This window comes from Pristiophorus japonicus, chromosome 1 (genome assembly GCF_044704955.1).
Source record: "Pristiophorus japonicus isolate sPriJap1 chromosome 1, sPriJap1.hap1, whole genome shotgun sequence".
In the NCBI taxonomy this organism is placed as follows: Eukaryota; Metazoa; Chordata; class Chondrichthyes; family Pristiophoridae; genus Pristiophorus; species Pristiophorus japonicus.
The window spans coordinates 162,256,245-162,264,470 of record NC_091977.1 but is presented as its reverse complement, the minus strand read 5'-3'; the positions used below and the strand labels follow the sequence as shown (position 1 = coordinate 162,264,470).

Sequence of the window (8,226 nt, the reverse complement as noted above, 5' to 3'; positions counted from 1 at the left end):
ACCTCTTGCATTTCAACGGGGATGCTGGCCCATTTCCCATGCAGCACACAGTTTTTTTACTAGGGACAGCAGAGGATCTTGGCTGGTCCAAGTCCTACTCTGGCGGGCCGTGACAGGTGATTTATCATTTTCAAACGCTTCCATGACCATCAACAAGTCTGCGGGCTGCGTCACCATCAACAAGTTTGCAGGCTGAGCCATTTCCACCCCCGCGGTGGGCAATGGTAGCCAACTGAGAGCATCCGCACAGTTCTTGGTGCCTGGCCTGTGGCGGATGGTATAGTTATATGCTGATAGCGTGAGTGCCCACCTTTGTATGCGGGCTGAGGCATTAGTATTTATCCCCTTGTTTTCAGCGAACAGGGATATGAGGGGATTGTGATCGGTTTCCAGCTCAACTTTGAGGCCAAACAGGTAATGATGCATTTTTTTTACCCCGAACACACATGCTAATGCCTCTTTCTCAGTCATGCTGTAGGCCCTCTCGGTCTTAGACAAGCTCCTGGAGGCATAGGCGACAGGTTGCAACTTCCCCGCAATGTTAGCTTGTTGTAATACACACCCGACTCTGTATGACGACGCATCACATGCTAGCACGTCTTTTACATGGGTTATACAATACAAGCAGCTTGTTGGATCATAAAATGTTTCTGGCTTTCTCAAAAGCAATTACTTATTTTGTTCCCCATACCCATCTCACCTTTATGCAATAACACATGTAGGGGCTCTAAGATGGTGCTTAACCCCGGTAGGAAGTTACCAAAATAGTCGAGGAGTCCCAGGAACGTCCGCAGTTCCGTGATGTACTGTGGCCTGGGCGCGTTTCTGATAACCTCTGTCTTGGCATCTGTTGGCTGAATGCTATCCGCCGCGATCTTTTTCCCCAAAAACTCCACTTCTGTTGCCATGAAGATGCATTTCGACCTCTTCAGCCGACGGTGTCCCACCCCGTGACAAATATGTCGTCCTGAAAAACCACCGTGCGTGGTACCGACTTGAGTAGGCTCTCCATGTTTCTCTGGAAGATCGCTGCAGCTGACCGAATTCCAAACGGGCATCTGTTGTAGATGAACAGTCCTTTGTGCGTGTTGATGCAGGTGAGGCTCTTCGAAGACTCCTCCAGCTCCTGCGTCATGTAGGCCGAAGTCAAGTCAAGCTGAGTGAACGTCTTGCCTCCTGCCAGCGTCGCAAATAGATTGTCTGCCTTAGGTAGTGGGTATTGGTCCTGTCGCGAGAAACGATTAATAGTTACTTTATAACCGCTGCAAATCCTGACCATGCCATCACTTTTGAGTACTGGAACAATTGGGCTGGCCCACTCGCTGAATTCCACTGGGGAGATGATGTCCTCGCGTTGCAGCCTGTCCAGCTCGATTTCCACTCTCTCCCTCATCATGTGAGGTACCGCTCATGCCTTGAGGTGAATGGGTTGTGCCTCTGGGACCAAGTGGATCCGCACCTTCGCCCCGGAAAAGTTTCCAATGCCTGGCTCAAAAAGGGAAGGAAATTTGTTACGAACCAGGGTACATGAGGCCTCATCGGCATGTGATAGCGCTCGGATGTTGTCCCAGTTCCAGCGGATTTTGTCCAGCCAGCTCCTTCCAAGCAGTGTGGGGCCATCGCCCGGGACAATCCAGAGTGGCAGTTCATGCACCGTGCCCTCGTAGGTGACCTTGACCATGACGATTCCCCAGGACAGTGATAAGCTCTTTGGTGTACATTCTCAGTTTTGTGTGGATGGGGCTCAGGGCTGGTCTGAGTGCGTTGTTGCACCAGTCTCTCAAACATCTTTTTACTCATGATGGATTGGCTAGCACCAATGTCCAGTTCCATGGCTACGGGTAAGCCATTCAATTTTACATTTAGCATTATAGGTGGACATTTCGTCGAAAATGTGTGCACCCCGTGTACTTCACCTCTCTCTGAGGCTCGAAATTGCTTTGATCCACCATGGACCGATCTTCCTCTGCCACGTGGTGGTTAGCAGGTTTTGCAGAGGAAAGCTCGTTGGAGGTGCCCCATTGTTCCACAGCTCTTGCAAACATACCCTTTGAAGCGGCATGAATAGGCTGAATGGAAGTCTCCACAACGCCAACAAGGTGTGAATTGCCTTGCATTCATCCTTTGTTGCGGACTCTGTCATCTGGGTCACCTGAGGCCTGCTGGCAGTTGCAGACTCGTGGTTTCTGCCTTGTACATTTCTGCCGCAATCACAGTTCCAGTTAATTTATGAACATCGCTAGCACTTGTGTGCTGAGAGATTTGTTTGGTGTTATCACTGGTGGACATAAATGCCTGTGCTATCGCAATGGCTTTACTGAGGGTCGGTGTCCCTACAATCAAAATTTTTCGTAGGATGGTCTCGTGGCCAATGCCCAGTACAAAAAAGTCTCTGAGCATTTGCTCCAGGTAGCCATCAAACTCACATTGTCCTGCAAGTCGCCTTAGCTCAACGACGTAGCTCGCCACTTCCTGACCTTCAGATCGTTGGCACGTGTAGAACCGATACCTCGCCATCAGCACGCTCTCCCTCTGGTTCAGATGCTCCCGAACCAGTGTACACAGCTCCTCAAATGACTTATCTGTGGGTTTCACCGGAGCCAGAAGATTCTTCATGAGACTGTAGGTCGGTGCCCCGCAGACAGTGAGGAGGACCGCTCTCCTTTTTGCAGCGCTTCCTTCTCAGTCCAGCTCGTTGGCTACAAAGTACTGGTCTAGCCGTTCGACATTGTCTTCCCAGTCCTTACCCTCCGAGAACTTCTCCAGGATTCACACAGTTTGCTGCATCTTTGCATTGGATTCGTATACTTGTCGCCAGTTATTATGTTCCTAACACAGATGAGACTGTACACAGGGAGGTTAAAGTAACCATGACCTCCGTCTTTATTAAGACACTCCAGAGTGAGGAACAGGCCTTAAGGGCCGGCTTATATACAGTGCTCCCAAGGGATGCTGGAATGCCTTGGGACTTCAGCGGATGCACTCCCTGGTGGCGGAACATGGGAGTGCATGCTTTACAGATACACAAAAAATACAACATGGCGCACATTGCGACGCGCAGCATCATTGAGAGGACCATTGGCATATTGAAACAGCGTTTCTGATGCCTTGACCATTCCGGAGGCCACTTGCAATACTCTCCTCAGATTGTCGGTCACTTCACTGTTGTGTGCTGCATGCTCCATAACTTAGCCATCATGAGACAGCAGGAGCTGATAGTGGAACCAGAAGACCCACGTGGGGGTCTCGTGCCTGATGGTATTATTTTGGAAGATCAGGATGAGGATGATGGCGACGATCAGGAAAGCATGCAAGTGCCTGGTGCCGGAGCATGAGGTCGGAGGAGGGCCGTTCATTGTGCTCCTTTAACGATTGCTCGAGCCCTGCGCCAGCAGCTCATCCGTGAACGCTTCAATTACTGATGCCTGAGGGCTCTGCGACCACTGTTGCGCCTGGACATGTTTATCCTTTGCAGTTGTTCCTACGTTTTGTTGTGTTAATGGAAGATGAATCAATTTTAATGAAAAAATATTTTATTGAAAAGTTATCGTCACTGTAATAAAATATTTGTTGCATCAAACTTTACTTTTTAATATGACTCTTGAAGATCACTTAAAAACTTTAAGATCACTTATAAACTTGTAAAGTTACAGAACAATTTCAATGTGAAAAATCTTACACGCTTAAGATCACTTAAACTTCAAAATCAATTTTAGGTGCAAAATTAAATAAGTTACAAAAAGTGAGAGCATTTACACTATAAATCACTTAAAAACCCTAAGATCATTTATAAGTTGTAAAGTTACAAAACTCACAAAACAATTTCAATGTGAAAAACGCTACTACAGCTACATCAAGAACAAGAACAAAAGCAGCAAAGAAAGGCTGCAACCATGTCTCATCCACATCTCGGTGAATGTTCACTTCTTCATGGGGGTGTCATTTGATTGGCTGGGCTGTGTGCCCTTATTGCAGCAGCTATCTCAATGATGGCCTGTGCTGTCACTTGCATGCCCTCCCTGATGGCCTGAGCCGTCGATTGCATTCCCTCGGACATTCCCTCCCTAAGTTCCCGTGTCATTACTGCTATTTCTCCCGTCAGTACCGTTGTCTCTTCACCCACTGCACTGATGCTGCCGATGAGTGATCGGGTAAGCTCATTGGTCTCCATACCCAATGACACAACCTGAGCCGCATCTGTTGCACGCTGCATCTCAGGAGAGCATGTCTCCAATCTCCTTCTCCTCTGCCTGGGTCTGCCTCGTGGCACCACTGCACTGGGAGGCGCAGGCAGGGACGGTGGGACGCTCAGTGTTCTAAACAGCACCACTACACGGGAAGGTGCGGGCTGGGATAGTGGGACGCTTGGTGTTCCAGACGGCAGTATTAGAGAGAGAGGTACAGGCTGGGATGGTGGGACGCTCTGTGTTGCAGACGGCAGTACTAGAGAGCAAGGCACGGGCTGGGAAGGTGGGGCGCTCAGTATTCCAGACGACAACACTTGAGTGCGAGCTGTGTGCTGGGATGGTGGGTGAATGGGTGTAAACTGCTCCATTATATCACCAGCAGCACTGGGACCCGCAACGTCGGAATCAAAACCATGGAAGGTGGAAGCAGAACCTATGCAAGGGGTTGAAACTCTGATGCTCCTTAATGGGGGCTCATAAACATTAAATTGGAAGCTCTCCCCTGTAGACATTTCAGTCATCGCCGCCATCATCCAGTCTGGATCATCCACATCTGGTTGTACTGGTTCTTGTTCTGTATCTTCAGGATCCTCAGGGTTGGCAGCATCATCATCATCATGTTCTGCAAAATACATCAGAACAGTCAAATGTTTAACAGCAAGGGAGGGGGCCGGGTGGGTGGCATGAGTACTCTCACACATAGCAGGCCAGGCAGCAGGTTGATTTAAAGGGCCACGATGCATTTTCAGGACTTACCCTCTTCCTCGCGTGTGGGCCCAGCTTGTGCTGTACTGATTGCTTTTCTCCATGTCCGACTCATCAGAGCAGCTACCCTCTGTTCCAAGGGTGTCAGTGGATGCAGATTGGGCACGCCTCCTCCTGTCCGAGTTGCTTCCCTTTTGTTGTGGGCCAATTTCTTCTGCAAAGAGTAAAATATAATTTTAACAGAGTGAGTCTTTCTGCAGGGTGGGACATACAGATAGTCACGTTACAATTATGATTACATTAAAAAATGAAAATATTACTTACACTAACTACTTGACCAAGGTCGTGCCACTTCTTTTTACACTGGCTTCCAGATCTCATGGTATGCACCACTGCACAGTAATCTTCTGCAACTTGGTTCCAGCGTTTCTTCATTTCTTTAGGTGGCACTTTTATGCGACCTCTGTTGCTGGTATCTAGCTCCTGCCATCTCTGCTCAATGACGTTGACTAATATCTCCACTTCCTCATGCAAGAAATTCTTTGTTCTTGGTGGACGTTGTTCCATTTCTGTATTGAATTGACACTCTTATTTTTCAAAACACACAGTCCTTAATTTGCTTGCACCTATGCAGCACCTGTTCTGGAAGTTTAGCAGCAAGTGCTTCTCGGCCTTTTGGCTAAGATCATGCGTAACTGACCTGACAGGGGAGTAACCATGACCCCAACGTGGTTCTCCCTGGATCAGGAAGGTGGTTCTCCTATGCTTTTTGGAAATAGGAGGTGGGTGGGGTGGCTTGACCCATCCAACTCCACGGAGGTGTGTGGGGTTGCTGACCCATCCACCTCCATGGCACGAACCTGGTATTGCAGTACTTCCAGGAACGGTGCTTGGGCTCTAGGCCTTTTGGCTAAGAGCATTAGCGCAGGGTGATCCTTGATGTGTGCAAGGTGACCTCTGGCGTTTGTGATCTGACAAAGAATTGGAAAGATTGGCTACGAAAATTTTTTTAAAAAAGCAGCACTCACTGTTTTCAGCAGGTGATTTATTCAACAGTGCTGCTAAAAGCACTCGTTCAGACACAAAAAATCACCAAAATTCAATCCCAAGCCTTTCCAGAGGTCCACAAGACAAATCAGCACTTTTCTTTAAGTTCCTTTAAAAATGGCCAAGTGCCAATGTTTCTGGGCTACTGCATGTGCACGCTCCCTCCAATGCGCACGCGCAGGGCTGCCGGCACGACGTTCCCGCATTTGACTTAGCCTCGCCCCCCTCCACTTGCAGAATCGGCGCGACTCTGTGGCTCCGACCCCCGCTGCTGTCTGCACGTCGCGCCGAGCTCCCAGGGACCAGCAAGGAGCCCGAGAATTACGAGGTAGATTTTTGTCGCGCTTTTAGGCGCGAAAAACGGGTGTCCATGTCGGGGCTGCGCCGTTCTAGGCACGGCTCGAAACTTGACCCCATTGTTTCTTCTTCCGTTGAAATATCTCAATGTTTCACAATTACTGTTATTTTGATGGCAAATGCTACAGCTATTCTGTGCCAGCAACATCCCACAGATAATAACCTGATCTGGTCAGCTAATGTTTTTTTGAGTAGTAGCAGAGGGAGGCATATCTTATTTCTCATTATGAAAGAGTGCCATGCAATTTTTAAAGTACCGCTGAACAGGCAAGTGGGACCTTAGGTTTGATTGGACAGCATTTCCAACATTTTGCAATCCCTCAGTATTGCACTGGAGAATCAAACTAGATAGTGCACCGAAGTCCTATGGAACAAGATGCCCATTAAACAATCATTTGTCTAAAAACGATGAATACCTACTGAAACCAGCATCACAGGTTAAGACAATATACAACAACTTTAATTAATGTGATTTATATTTATCACAATGTTTAAAATTATTTCTTCTAGTTATGAGTGATTAAAAAATACTCATTATATCTGATATAAAAACTGTTTTTGATATCTTCTTTACTCAAAGAGTGATAAATATTTGGAAAATCCACCAGGTAGGATAGCAGAAGCAAAAACATTGGGGTTGAATTTCCACAGGGGTTCTCCCATTTGCCCACTGACGGCCTGATGGTTGGCCACCAGTAGTGGGGCGAAGGAAGTGGTGGACATACAAGAGGCCAGAGTTGGAGGAACACAAATTTTTCGTAGGTTTGTAAAGCTAGAGGAGATTAAAAAGGTGGGAGGGACGAGGCCATGAAGGGATTTGAACATGAGGATGATAATTTTAAAATCAAGGCATTGCTGGACCAGGAGCCAATGTAGGTCAGTGAGCACAGGGTAGGTTTGAGTCCCATCCACTGAGTTTCTTATCACAGCCACATTAATATCAATTTGGGATTTGTCCAGCTTGTGAAGCCATTTATTGCCTCATGATCTCAGCAAACTTAAATATACATGAGTATAGTAAATAGATAAATTGTTCATTGGTATAAAAATGAGCACGAGTACATAATGGGAAATATCAGAATCAATCACTCTTAGTATACCACAACCACTTATAAAGTGAAGCTTCCATTACTTTGTTCCAATAATATACCATAGCTCCAACTTCATAAGAGCTCCTTACAGCACTAGTCTGATATTTCTGTTTTCCAATGTCGGTCTACCTCTGAGCAAGATTACCAAATTTAAGGGTGAATTTACTGATCCAGCATTCCTAATGCAGAGCCACACTTGATGGGAACACGAGTTAGAGAATTGATACAATGTTGTCTTCAATCCTTCTGAGTGCCACTTCCCACCAGGAGTGCATGATCAGAATTTACCCTGTAGTGCCAATGATTGCTAAATTAAGGGCAACTAGCATTATGGGCTTATTACCACAAGGAGTTGGGTTAATACAGTGCAAACACATTTCACATAGGATCCTTATAGCCCCCCGCTCCTCCATAGAGACTTTCATACCACCAGTTTGGGTTGAACTTGAACGCAGATCCCAAAATTCCTTTCTTAATAAATACATTTTAACGGATGTGTACAAGTTAATCATTCCAACTATCTATCTTTTATATCTACACATATACATGAAGTCGCAACTATTGTGTACAATCCATTCAATTTATTATCATATGAACTAGTCACAGCGGTGCATGTAACAAGGGTAATACAGTAATCATGGCGAACTTTAATCTTCATATAGATCAGGCAAACCAAGTTTGCAGTAATAGTGTGGGAGACAAGTTCATGGAATGTATTTAACATATTTTTCTAGATCTATGTGTCTAGAAACCAACTAGGAACAGGCTATTTTAGATCTGGTATGGTACACTGAGAAAGGGTTAATTAATAACCTTGTAGTAAAGGAACCTTTAGGGAA

The 8,226-nt window shown here is 46.5% G+C and overlaps 1 non-coding gene across 1 annotated transcript; it reads left to right on the top strand.

The window, feature by feature from the left end:
* Positions 1–5,551: 5,551 nt before the first annotated feature.
* Positions 5,552–5,748, top strand: LOC139279798 (U2 spliceosomal RNA). Its single transcript, XR_011596527.1, has one exon. It is a non-coding gene; the product is annotated as a U2 spliceosomal RNA (small nuclear RNA).
* Positions 5,749–8,226: the final 2,478 nt, after the last annotated feature.